We start from the raw sequence: 12,708 nt of genomic DNA, 5'->3' as shown, positions 1-12,708 counted from the left end.
GTGATGCTGAAATTTGGGAGATAGGAGAGCTCAGTAATTATCTGCTAATGTTTCCTACTGCCTTAAAAATTTTAACAGGTTAATTTCTAACATGCTCCTTTATTATTCTCAACAATAAGACATTCCTCTATGGTAGAGAGATTACTTAGAGCCCTCCCACATGCTAGAGAGTACACTTAGAATCCTTACTGAAATGATAAAGCCTAAAAAATGGTAAAAGTTACTTTCTATTAGTAGATGTAAGTGATGGAGTTCTTAGACTCTAATCTCAGACAGACTTGGGCTGGAGTGCTGGTTCAGACAATACTAGCTGTATGAGCTTGAACAATTTATTCCAACTCTTGTCTGTACAATAGGGTAACAATGATACCAATTTTAGAGGGCTGTGGTGGGGATTAAGTGAGATGCTACACAGAGGTACTAATGGAAATGTGCATTTCTTATATGCCCTGAAGTGTGCAAAGTGTTCAATGTGAATTGCCCCCACTCAATCCTCACATTAGCCCTTTAGAGTCAGTACTACTATTATCCTTATTTTTCGGATTGATAAACTGAGGCACAAAGAGTAGTAAATAGTAAATAGTAACATGGTAAATCTTTCATAAATATATACCTAACATGTTTATTTGCATTGATCGATATATATTGTAAGCATTTTTTTAATCAAACTATTTTAATAAATGACCTATTTTTTGTATATATCATTTGATTAAAATATATGTGACTCATAATAACGAATGCTTAATGAGCACTACATTGTACCTGATGCTTTGTTAATACTTTATGTGGCCATCTAATTTGATCCTCGCAGTCTGCCTATGTGATGCAATATTCCTCCCCATTTTGCAGGTAAAGAAACTGAGGTTTGAAAAGGTTAAGCCATATGTCTGAGGTCACAAAGCTAGAAATCGGTAGAGTCAATATTTAAACCCAGGCTGTCTGATTCCAGAGTTGGTGTGAGAATCCTGTCATGATGATATGGCCTCCAGCCTAGCTCCTCACATTTCTAGAAGTTTCGTATAAAAACATGAAAGGAATGGAGTCAATGGAGAGCAGCGTCTTGAGAGTAGTACTGTGGGTACGTTAGTTTCCTATGGCTGGTATAACAAATCACCACGGATCAGGTGGCTTGAAATAATTGGAGCTTATTCTTTCACAGTTTTAGGAGCCAGATGTCTGAAATCAAGGTGTTGGCAAGTCTGCACTCGCTCCAGAGGCCTGGATCACAATCCATTCTTTGCCAATTGTGGTTTCTGGTGGCTGTGGTCATTCCATGGCTTGTGGCTGCTTCACTACAGCCTGTAGGACGAATGTCTTTGAATTTCTTTCTGCTCTGTCTTCACATTGCCTTCTCCTCTGTGTGTGTCTAATCTCCCTCTGTCCATCTCTCTTAAAGACACGTGTGGTGGCATTTAAGGCCTGGTTAATCCAGGATAATGCTCCATCTCCAGACCCTTAACTTAATCACACTGGCAAAGACTTTTTTTTTTTTAATTAAATAATTTGTTTATTGTACTGCATTTATAAAGAAAACAGACAGTGAACCCAGTAGAAAGAATAAAAATGCATTTGGGGTTGTAACTGACAATGATAGAAATCCTTTAGTGAGATCGTGGCAATTTGACAGTATTATGATTAAGTTCAATAAAGGTACACGGGGTACTTGGAAGATCAAATTCTATAGCTGCCTCTTTCTATGGCTTCTAATTCATCTGGCTCCTTAAATGATAGGGGGAAAAGCCCTCATTTGGTGGGAAAACATTTCCAGAAAGAAGTTATAGAGATTCTCTCTTATTAAAATTTCTTCTCATATCAGTTGTTAAAATGGGGCCTTCTATTTGTGTTTTGGTTATTTCATTTTAATATCATCACCAGAATTCCTGTAATTGTGCAATTGTTATTTTACAGTGTAGACAAGAATTCAGTTCTAGTCTGCTATTGCTTTAGATAGATATATATAGCTGAAAAGCCAAAATGGATTAGAATTGCCGAAGGATTTTCCCTGCCATTGTTGGATACAATCTATTTCCTTTATTCTTGATAGGTGCATAGACAGCCTCACTTAAAATTCTTTCTACAGGAACATGTCTGATTTCAGGACTACCCAATCAAGGATCCAATGAATGGCTGGCCAACAGGGTTCTATGCTTATGAGTTAAATGGATTGCATAATTGCACCACTTTTTCTTTTGCTGTTGTTGGTGGAAAAATGGCAGAATTTGGACTCCAATCTCCCATATAGAGAGTCGGCTACCTGAAAGTCTTATCAGTAGCTTGGCTAGTAGAACCTCAAGTTGCACTTCCTTGGCTTTCTGTAAATCAGTCCTGGAGCCGTCTCTGCAGAATGCTGTAATCCCCAAGGCCCACTTGGTCCATGCTGAACAAGTGGCTATGACCCCAAACCTGCCCCTCTTTTGCTTTTCAATATGACTGGAGGAATATGTAATGTCTAGGGCAAGTCTAGGAGAGGCCCATTCTAAAATAAGATTCACAAAGCCTTTTCTCATTAAAAAAAAAAAGCCTCAAGTACATCTCAATTATCTCAAAATTGCAGTTAAAAACTTACATTATACAAAGAAACAGCAGCAGAGAATGGTTAATGTTAAAACAACCAAAAAAATCCCGCAAAAAACCACCCCACCCCAAAAGTGCCATCCCCCCACCCTTCCCCTTGGCTCTCTTATGCTGGGATTTCATTTAAGACATGAAGCCTCTGAGAAAATGAGAATGGCAAAGCCACAGAGGAAAACTGCTTCAAGGTTAAATTTTGGACAAGGTAAAGAAAAAGCTGTAAATAGAAGTAGGGGACTGACTGGAAAAGAACTGGGAATTCTAGGACATTTTCTTCTTAGAGGGGAAATCTCTGAAACCCAGATCTCCTTTCTGGAGTCATCCTGAATTCTGTAGTTATGGGGCAGTAAACTCAAGTGCAATGAGTAAAATGTCAGCCAGGGATTAAAACAACAAAACCCCAAACAGCCAATCAAAATAACTCTGCAGTTAGGGTGACAGAAGACACACAGGAAAGGACTGTTTTTGCAGAACATCTAGTTCTGAAGAAATCACTAGTCAATGGTTCCGTGTCTGTTTCCACCAAAAATCAGACCAAAGATTCAAGGATCTTAGAGTTATGGGAGGATGAAAGGAATTCGATAGTGCTTTGAGCAGTGATAAAATGGTATCCAAATTTGGCGTTGATACAGCTCATTTAAAAAGATAGTCACTTCAAAGTCATGGGACAAAATGTGAACATAGAGAACAACAGAAACAATCCAGGAAGATGATGCAGCCTGGATACAGCAAGTTTAATGTCTCTGCTGTACACAGAAGTAACACCCTTTCCCCTTCTCATCCTTATGCTGGCAATAGGAGATGCACTAGAAAATTTGACTCTTAGAGTCAGTGAATAAAAGGATGAGCTCATCATCTTCATAGCTCTTTTTAAAAAGGAAGCTTATAATTTAAAGGAGTTTTAATGGAAAGACAAGGGTACAGGGTGAGAGGCTGTTTCACATTTTAGCCTATTAGTCTTTGGCAGAGCCCAATCAAGGCCAAATTCACCTAGGATGCCCAATGGCTGTGGGGGAATCTCCACAGGGTCAAGTAAGCAAACCCAAATGAACATGTTGGATTAAAAAAACAAAACAAAACAAAACAAAACAAAACAAAACAAAACAAAACAAAACACAGTAACAAATAACCTAGGAAACGCTTGAAGGAAGAGTTTCACCCTGAAAAGGGAAGAGGGAAATGCTTGGCAGGGAGGGGCGAGGGTCAGCATGTGATCTCTGCTGCGGCGCTGGGCTGGGGCTCAGGAGTTGAGCCAAGGGTGCTGGAGACAATCGGCAGCAGTGGCTCTCTTCTCGGGTATCAGCTCCAACATGGGCAGTAAGAAATCCGTCAAGCCAGCTGCCTCTTCCTGAGACCACTCATACTTCTCCACTAGAACACTAAAAGGCCCCAAGTTTTCAGTTTCATGATGTGCCTCAGGTCACCTTTTTTGGTGAAAAATTCCTTGGAATATTTTCCTTCCACAATGAGCTTGTGAGGCACCTTCCACAGAAGTTCTATGATCAATGCAATGTGATCTTCATCTCGAGTGTACTCTTCCGCTGAATGAGGCCTTTGAACTGGCCACGCATGCTGTGCTCCAAATGTCAGCAGGGGTATTTTAGCCAGATCCTATCAGAACTTCCAAGGAGCGATACTGCCTTGTTTGAATATCTTCAGTGAAATGTTTGTGCACCCAACAGGCATTTCCAAGATCAGCAATCCTCACTTGGAGCTTTTCTGCATTTTTTGGCTCAAGGGGATTAACAAGAAAATTTCCAGCAGTGGATTTTCCTTTGTTGTCCAATGGTCCATTTTGTTGTTGCTCTTGCTTATCTTCACAGGGTATCTCTGCCCGAATGCCTTCTTGAAGTTTGCTGATGTCCTGTTCACTGAATGACTGGTCTACATTTGGTGAAGCCTGGCACGTCATGGTATCTGACACCTCAGAGGTTATAGGTGTACAAGAGTCTGTTTCTTGAGATGTGCTGCTGTCTCCATTTTGGGAGCTTAGGAAACTAGGTTCCTGCTTCAAATTTTGGACATCACAGTCATTAGCATTATGTAGATCCTCTTTAAGCCTCAATGTTTCTTTATTACTGTTTTCAGTATAATTAATGATTTCAATTACTCCATTGCAATTGATTTCTGCTGCACTACCCTCTACACCATGTTCCATAAGTGTTTGATCCTGGTCAATGGTACTTGATTCTTCAAGTTTTTCTTGGGTCATTTTATTAGGTGGGTTCTCTTTCAAGAGTCTTTCAACAGGACTCTCTGATTCTTCTTGCTTGTTTGGTCTTTTTTGCCCAGGGCCCAACTCTTTCTCCATTTCCTCAATTTCCTGCATTTGTTTCTCTAGTAATTCTGCCTGGTGCTTCTGCTTCTTCTTCAATTTCTTCTTCTTCTTCTTTGACATTTTTTCAGCTGGTTTAGGCTGGGGCGCAGTACTGACTGCAGATCCAGAAGGTGGAGGAGCTCCAGATCGCTGCCATTCTGTTGCTTCTGCAGCCAGTCTTCGGATATACTGCTCGTTCACTGACAACAAGATGTTTTCTGGTTTAATGTCAGTGTGGATGATATGGCACTTGGTGTGTAAATAATCCAGACCCTATAACACTTGCTGGATAATTTTTTTGACACAAGACATTGGAAACCCTTGATAATTGGACTTGATGATCCACTTGAACAGATGATGCCCCAAAACTTCAAACATCATGCAGATATGTGTTCTGTTAACTCCTGATATTTTAAAGTCATCTAGTAGTTGAATGACCATTTCTCTATTTGGATCATTAGGGTCTGAATTATGAACTGATTTCAGCAACTGGATTTCATCTAGTATTGTTTCAGTATAATGTTCAGCACTTTTAACTACTTTCATTGCCACAAGTTTCTTCCCTTGAATATCCCATGATAACCACACTGTTGAAAAGTGTCCCCAGCCCAACTTTCAGATCACATGATATCTCCTATTGAATAGATCTCCGATTTTCACAAGATGATAACCTCCTTTACAATAATCATTGGGATCTTCCTGCTCATCATCATCAGACCCCAGAATCTCCTCTTCCTTCTCTGGTAGATCACTTTCAGAGTGGGGAGCAGAGCCTCGGTGTTGAGTTTCAGATTTCCTTTGGGCTTTGTCCTTCTTGGCCTTTTCTTTTCGGCCTGGAGCGCAAGCACTTTCTGCTCCATGGTGAGACCGGTAACTGCCAGGTGCCTGCGCACTCGAGTGGCCCACACTGGCAAAGACCTTACCATAAAAGATAACATTCAAAAAATTCCAGGGATTGGGGCACCTGGGTGGCTCAGTTGGTTAAGCATCTGCCTTCAGCTCAGGTCATAATCTCAGGGTCCTGGGATCGAGCCCCACCTTGGGTTCTCTGCTCAGCGGGGAGTCTGCTTCTCCCTCTCCCTCTGTCTGCCGCTCCCCCTGCTTGTTTTCTCTCTCTCTCTCTCCGTCAAATAAATAAATAAAATCTTTAACAAAAAAATCCAGTGATTACACCTGGCATCTATGGGACCATCCACTAATGTGGGGAATATTTACCAAATCATTTAATCCATTGGTTGTGACACTCTATTATTCTATATACCAAGAGTGGGAAAAATACCCAATGTGGGCAGTCCACTAGGAGACCCTCTAACATAAAATGCAGATAAGGACTATATCTTCAGTGTAGAAACAATTCAGAAAAAGAAATCCACCACACAGAAGGAGAGGGGCATCTTGCCTGCCTCAAGCTTGGTCACCTCTGGGCACTCTAACGGGTAAGCCCTAGAGAAGTGTGAGTGATTTGTAATGGAAAGTGATTAGTATCTCTGTGGCTTCAAGACCAGCACAGCCATGGGGGCTCTAGGTTACATCACTAACCTTTCTTTTATAATTTATCCCAGGAAATGAGAACATCCAGAATCCTGGAGGAGCTGGCCTTATATAAGGTAAACTTATAAGAATCAATGGGCCCTAAAGACACAGGAGGGGAGGGGCGCCTGGGTGGCTCAGTTGGTTGAGCATCTGGCTCTTGATTTCAGCTCAGGTCATGATCTCAGGGTCCTGGGATTGAGCCCCGTGTCAAGCCCCAAGTTGGGCTCTGGATCTCAGCAGGTAGTCTGCTTGAGGATTCTCTCTTCCTCCTTTCCCTCTGCGCCTCCTCCCACTCCCATGTGCGCTCTCTCTCTCTCTCTCTCTCTAAAATAAATAAATAAATCTTACAGGGGACTGTAGTGCATGTGGCAGTTCAGCCCCTAATGACTAGTGCACTCTTGTTGTCTCCCCTGGCTAGATGACTCTCAGTTCAGGCCTTTCCCAGGAATTACTTTCTCTGGAAAGAACTAGCATAGCCCAGGGTTATGCCCCCTTTCCATATCCAGTGCTCCATGCGGGAGTACAAAGGAGAAGCTTGCCTGGATGGATTACTGGGATGGTTTATCCCAGCTTCAGAGCTCACCTTGGAATGGTGTGAGGGCTCTACCGGAAGTGTATCCCTCTCAGTGTCTCTCTGTTAATCCTGCTTCCCTCCCTTTTCTTACAGGTCTCAAGAGCACATCTCAGTGGTCCTGCAGCAGGTAATGTCCATTCTGTTTTCTGCAGAATCCTACTTACTGGATATTTGAAAAATGCAAAAACAAGCAAACCAACAAACCGCCAAGCAAAAATACAAAAGTTCCAGGATTTGTCCAGCTGTGCACCCTATTTAAAGGCTATTTTACTGTGAACTACCCTAAAATTGGGTTACAGATATATAAGCCATATCCAACTCAGCTGTAAAGTTAGAATATTTCTAGTTTTTAAAACATTTTGTAGGGGCACTTGGGTGGTTCAGTCATTAAGCGTCTGCCTTCAGCTCCCAGGGTCCTGGAATCAAGCCCCGCATTGGGCTCCCTGCTCCGTGGGAAGTCTGCTTCGCCCTCTCCCACTCCCCCTGCTTGTGTTCCCTCTCTTGCTGTGTCTCTCTCTGCCAAATAAATAAATAAAATCTTAAAAAAAAAAAACCTTTTGGTAATTTAACTGGATCCACAAGAGTGTGTACTGTTTTTTAAAAGATTTTATTTATTTTTTTATTTATTTTTAATTTTATTTTATTATGTTATGTTAATCACCATACATTACATCATTAGTTTTTGATGTAGTGTTCCATGATTCATTGTTTGCGTATAACACGCAGTGCTCCATTCAATACGTGCCCTCTTTAATACCCATCACCAGGCTAACCCATCCCCCCACTCCCCTCCCCTCTAGAACCCTCAGTTTGTTTCTCAGAGTCCACAGTCTCTCATGGTTCGTCTCCCCCTCCAATGTTCCCCGCTTCATTTTTCCCTTCCTACTATCTTCTTCTTCTTCTTTTTTTTTTTTTTTTTTAACATATAATGTACTATTTGTTTCAGAGGTACAGGTCTGTGATTCAATAGTCTTGCACAAAGAGTGTGTACTTTTAAGTACCTGTTTTGTTCTCATCTACCAAACATGTTCATTTGTAGATATGGCTACAAATTCCCATCTTTCTACTTACCAACTATACATCCTTGCACAAGTGACTTAGTTGCTCTGAGCTTCTGTAAAGTGGGGACCAATGTTACCTTGCTACTTCAAAAGTCTGTTGTGAACCTTAAGTTATATACCCTCCCTGCACAACCCCAGTGCTCTTCCTGGCATGGAAGAGGCAATTTATGAACGTAACTTCCTCTTCAGTTCCCATGAGGGTATCTGAAAACCTCTCATGCTTGTTGTCTTCTCGAGAGAATAACTGCAATAGAATAGCAGGAAATGTATACTTTGTGGATACATTATATACTTTACATAAATAAAGCTAATATATAGAGTAATAGGAAAAACAATGCCAAATGAATCCTCTCTTCCCTAATTTAAAAATGAACTCAAACTCAAAATCACAGAGTCCATATACTATTACTAGAAGGCATGGTTGGCCCACTGTGGTCTATATATGATGTCAGGGGGATCTGATGAGGCTGAGATGACATATCCCTCTGCTTCCATGGAACTCCCCACCAGGCTTTCCTTCCTTCCTCCCTTCTTGCCTTCCATCCTTCCTTCCTTCCTTCCTTCCTTCCTTCCTTCCTTCCTTCCTTCCTTCCTTCCTTCCTTCCTTCCTTCCTTCTTTCCTGGCATGCCTTTGCCTGGTGGTCCTAAGGTACACCCAGCAACTTTTGATGAGTGAGGGAGGGGACAATAGCCAATGGCCCCAGTTCACTTCCTTTCTAGCCCATGTAGAAAGTTTAGAATCCCTGAACTTCAGGTCCACATAGACCTTCCACAGGTGCCTAGCACACCACTGGGGAGGGTGGTTTAGACCTGGCTGTTCTTCCAGGAAGGAAAGTCTACCCCACTCCTGATCTTTCTTATTGCCTGCATAAACTGGGCAGCCATGAATTATGGATGGATTTCTCAGGGCTTAGTCAAAAGAAAAATGCATACACTCTGAATAGAAAGGTTGTAAGAAAAAAATATTAAATTTGATTCGTAATAATGAGTTCAATTATTTTGTAAATAGGTATCAAGGTGATTTGGAAATATGGGTATATTGATCATGAAAAAGAGAGCCAAATTTAGTGATATTTGGCAGTGCCCAGGGCATCTGAAAATTTAATAGAATCGACACAAGAAAAAGATCTTGGCATAGATAGAAAAAGAATCACTTCTCATTTTTACAGTGCCACACAGGTTACAAAGCTTTTTTTGCATATATTAATGTTCATGATAATTGTTTAAGATAGGTAGGCTATGTATTCTTAACCTCATTGCACAGATGAACAAATTGAAACTCAGAAACATTAACGTGAAAGAAAAGATTAACTTCCTCACTCCCAGACAAAAGCTGGGCAAAGACCACACTGCTCCTTGGCACTTCCAGGAAGCTTGTATAGAAGCTGTGTGTGCAAGCCTGCATGTTCTAAAGTAAGAGTTGGGGAGGAGGGTACAGAGGAGAGAACTGGACGCTAGCCCTCCTTCCCCCACACCCCCATTTTTGTAATTGGCCACACTCTCATGAAAGGTACAGCAAGAACCTTTGTTCTACTCTCTGAAGTAACAATGCTAAAGGATGCTAACAATCCCACTGCCTCCTCCCCTCACATAGTCTTTCATTGGGTTACCTTCCACAGCTGAACTCATTTCTCATTTACAGCTGCCTGCTGGGCACCTCTACCTGGATGTCTGGCTGGTGCTTAAAGATGATCATGTCCAAATGGAATTAGTTAATATCCCCATCAAAATCTACCCTTCTACATGTTAAACAAATTCATAGCAAGGCACAAGACTAATTGCAGTTAAAATAGTTAATTCTCTGCTTCTTTGTCATGTTACCTTTGTGTTTCTTTCTTTTTTAAAAATTTATTTGGGAGTGACAGAGAGCGAGCAGGTACGAGTGCAGAGGGGCAGAGGGAGAAGGAGAAAGAATCTGAAGCAGACTCCACACTGAGCGCAGAGCCCAATGTGGGGCTCAATCCCATGACCGTGAGATCATGACCTGAGCCGAAACCAAGAGTCAGACGCTTAATAGACTGAGCCACCCAGGCACCCCTACCTTTTGTGTTTCTGATGGCAGTGACACCACTGTGTTTCCCCCAACCCAAGCACAATACTAGGAGACCTTCATATAATGAATCTAAATTGAGGCAGTGCTAGGCACAAGGAGTTTCCCTAATAGAGGGAGACTGACACATGGACAAAATTAAGAACAAGGTAGATGTTGGGGCACCTGGGTGGCTCAGTCGTTGGGCGTCTGCCTTCGGCTCAGGTCGTGATCCCAGGGTCCTGGGATCGAGCCCCACATCGGGTTCCCTGCTCGGCGAGAAGCCTGCTTCTCCCTCTCCCACTCCCCCTGCTTGTGTTCCTGCTCTTGCTATCTCTCTCTCTCTGTCAAATAGATAAATAAAATCTTTAAAAAAAAAAAAAAAAGAACAAGGTAGATGTCTATAAGAAAGGACTGAAACTATAAACAAGGTAGCCATTATGTCTGCTTCTGATGCAATAAGCAATGGCTTTCCAAAGGAGGGACCGCTCAGAGGGTTCTTGCCTCTGTGTTCACTAGGTGGGGGAGGGGATTCCAGGTGATTTCTAGGTTTTAAGCAAGTGAATGACACACTGAGATAATCTGCTCCCCTGTAGCTGTGGAGATTACTTGAGCAGGGCAAGACCCTAGGTAAACATTCTGAGATTTACTGTGGCTCTTCCAATTTTGTGGTCCCCCCTTTTTTATACTTGGCAAGTCATCAAGATTGAGCCGCTGGCTTTCTTGAACCAAATCTCCATTTATTTTCTGTTTTCATTGTGTCCTGGTTCGGCACTTGATTATTTTTTACTTGATATATTTCAGTATACTTAACAGGTGAGTCCCTATACTTTCTCTTTACTCAAGTCGAATCTATTCTAGACACCGACATTAAGCTTCTTAAACTTGTAAACTTGAACATATCGTTTCTCTCCTCAGAAACCTTCAATGGATCCCTATTGCTTACTGAATTTTGTAAACTTCTCAGTCTGACAGTGGAAATCTTCACCTCAGCTCAATGGTACTGTTTTCTATTCCTTCAATATACTCTTTTTACGTTTTTGCTTTGCTCATACTGTTTTTTTTCCCCCTAGTAGAAGGCATTTCCCTAATCTCTGTTTACAAAAATTTCTCTCATATATCTTCCAAGTTTGGCTCATATGATACCTCTTCTTTGAAGCCTCTCTTGATTGCCCAACTTCCTTGTTGATTTCATAGTATCCTTTCAACAAGTATATAACTTTCTAACATCTTCTCTGTAACTATCATCTAACATCTAACATGTTTATTAATGCTGGTGCATAATTTGCTTCATTGCAAATAAAGATGGTGTCCTGGTCATCAATATACATTACTATATCTTCTTCTCTATAGGGATTTGCCCACTTGAGGCATAGAATAAATAAAATAAATTAACAACTTATAAATAATTTATAAACAAATAATTTGCAATAAAACTTGAAATAATGAATTAAGAATTTTCATTGTTTCTAGGTATAAGAATTTTGTTTCTTAACAGTTCTAACAATAAAGTTAAAAATGAACTGGGGAAAACATAAGACTCATCTTAATATTCTCCCATACTAGTTACACGTGGAAAGACCACAGATATTAGAATCAGGCAAATATGAAGTTGAATTCCACCTCATTATTTACTAGTTGTTTGACCTTGAGAATGTTGCTAGATCTCTTTGAAATTTAGTGTCTTTTTCTATAAAATTAGACTTGTGGCACCTGGATCCCATGGGTATACAATGTATAAATAGTACAACATAAGGCATGTGTGATAACCAGTGCATAGTAGATACTCAAGTATTCTCTCCATCTATATCTATTAAATTAATAAATTCTATCAAAGACTAGTGAAGAGTCATTTAGTTGGTATATAGGAGCAAAAACCAGATTTTTACTAAAAGGATATGCCTTATAGAATTAAACTTTAAAACTGATACATAATGATCCAAGATACATGAATGTATTTTAAAGAAACAGAGTGGTTCCTGGATTAAAAAAAGACTTAATTAAAGATTCATGTTTATCTAAAGAAATAATGACTCATTCAGAAAAGGTATTGATAGACAAAAAGCATAGAAAAGGGGAAGACCATGAGACAAACCTGGTTAGTGTCTGTCTAAGCCCTAGTACATAGTCAAGGATTTGCCTGCCCCGACCTGGTCCAGGAGATGTAGGCATCTGAACAGTAGGTGCAGACATAACTACATGCCACTAAATACCTGAATTATAAAACTAACCATGCCTCTTCTATCTCCATCAGACATCCTCCTGATAATAATTTAGCTTTTCCTATAGCTTATTTTAGACAAGTACCTGGTCACTTTGAAAAAATGATTTTTTTCATCTTATTGGATTAGTTGGCTTTTCGAGTTTGGAATCTCATGAGTTCTTTCACTGTGGATCAATGTTTCTTAGTCCAATATCTCTAAGACACTCACAAGGTCAACATTCGAAGACATTCAAGTCCATGCCACATTGCGGAGACCACCCTATTATGAAGCACCTTTGTGTCACTTCACATCTCAGAGCCTTGGTACACAGTGATAAGTGGTGTGGATGAGCCTTGCACCACGTATCTACATGTAGTTACTGTTCCTAATTTATAATTGCAATATAAGGGAGGATGCCT

General features: G+C 40.7%; 1 protein-coding gene and 1 pseudogene across 2 annotated transcripts in view; both read right to left on the bottom strand.

The window, feature by feature from the left end:
• NKAIN3 (sodium/potassium transporting ATPase interacting 3) overlaps positions 1 to 12,708 on the bottom strand; it is a 619,197-nt gene that overhangs the window by 198,875 nt on the left and 407,614 nt on the right. The gene's annotated exons all lie outside the window — the stretch shown is intronic.
• Positions 3,772 to 5,839, bottom strand: LOC116642973 (annotated as a pseudogene).

The sequence above is a fragment of the Phoca vitulina genome, unplaced genomic scaffold (assembly GCF_004348235.1).
Source record: "Phoca vitulina isolate PV1807 unplaced genomic scaffold, GSC_HSeal_1.0 scaffold25, whole genome shotgun sequence".
Classification (NCBI taxonomy): domain Eukaryota; kingdom Metazoa; phylum Chordata; class Mammalia; order Carnivora; family Phocidae; genus Phoca; species Phoca vitulina.
Note: the sequence above shows the minus strand (reverse complement) of the source record. Positions and strands in the feature narration are given on the sequence as shown.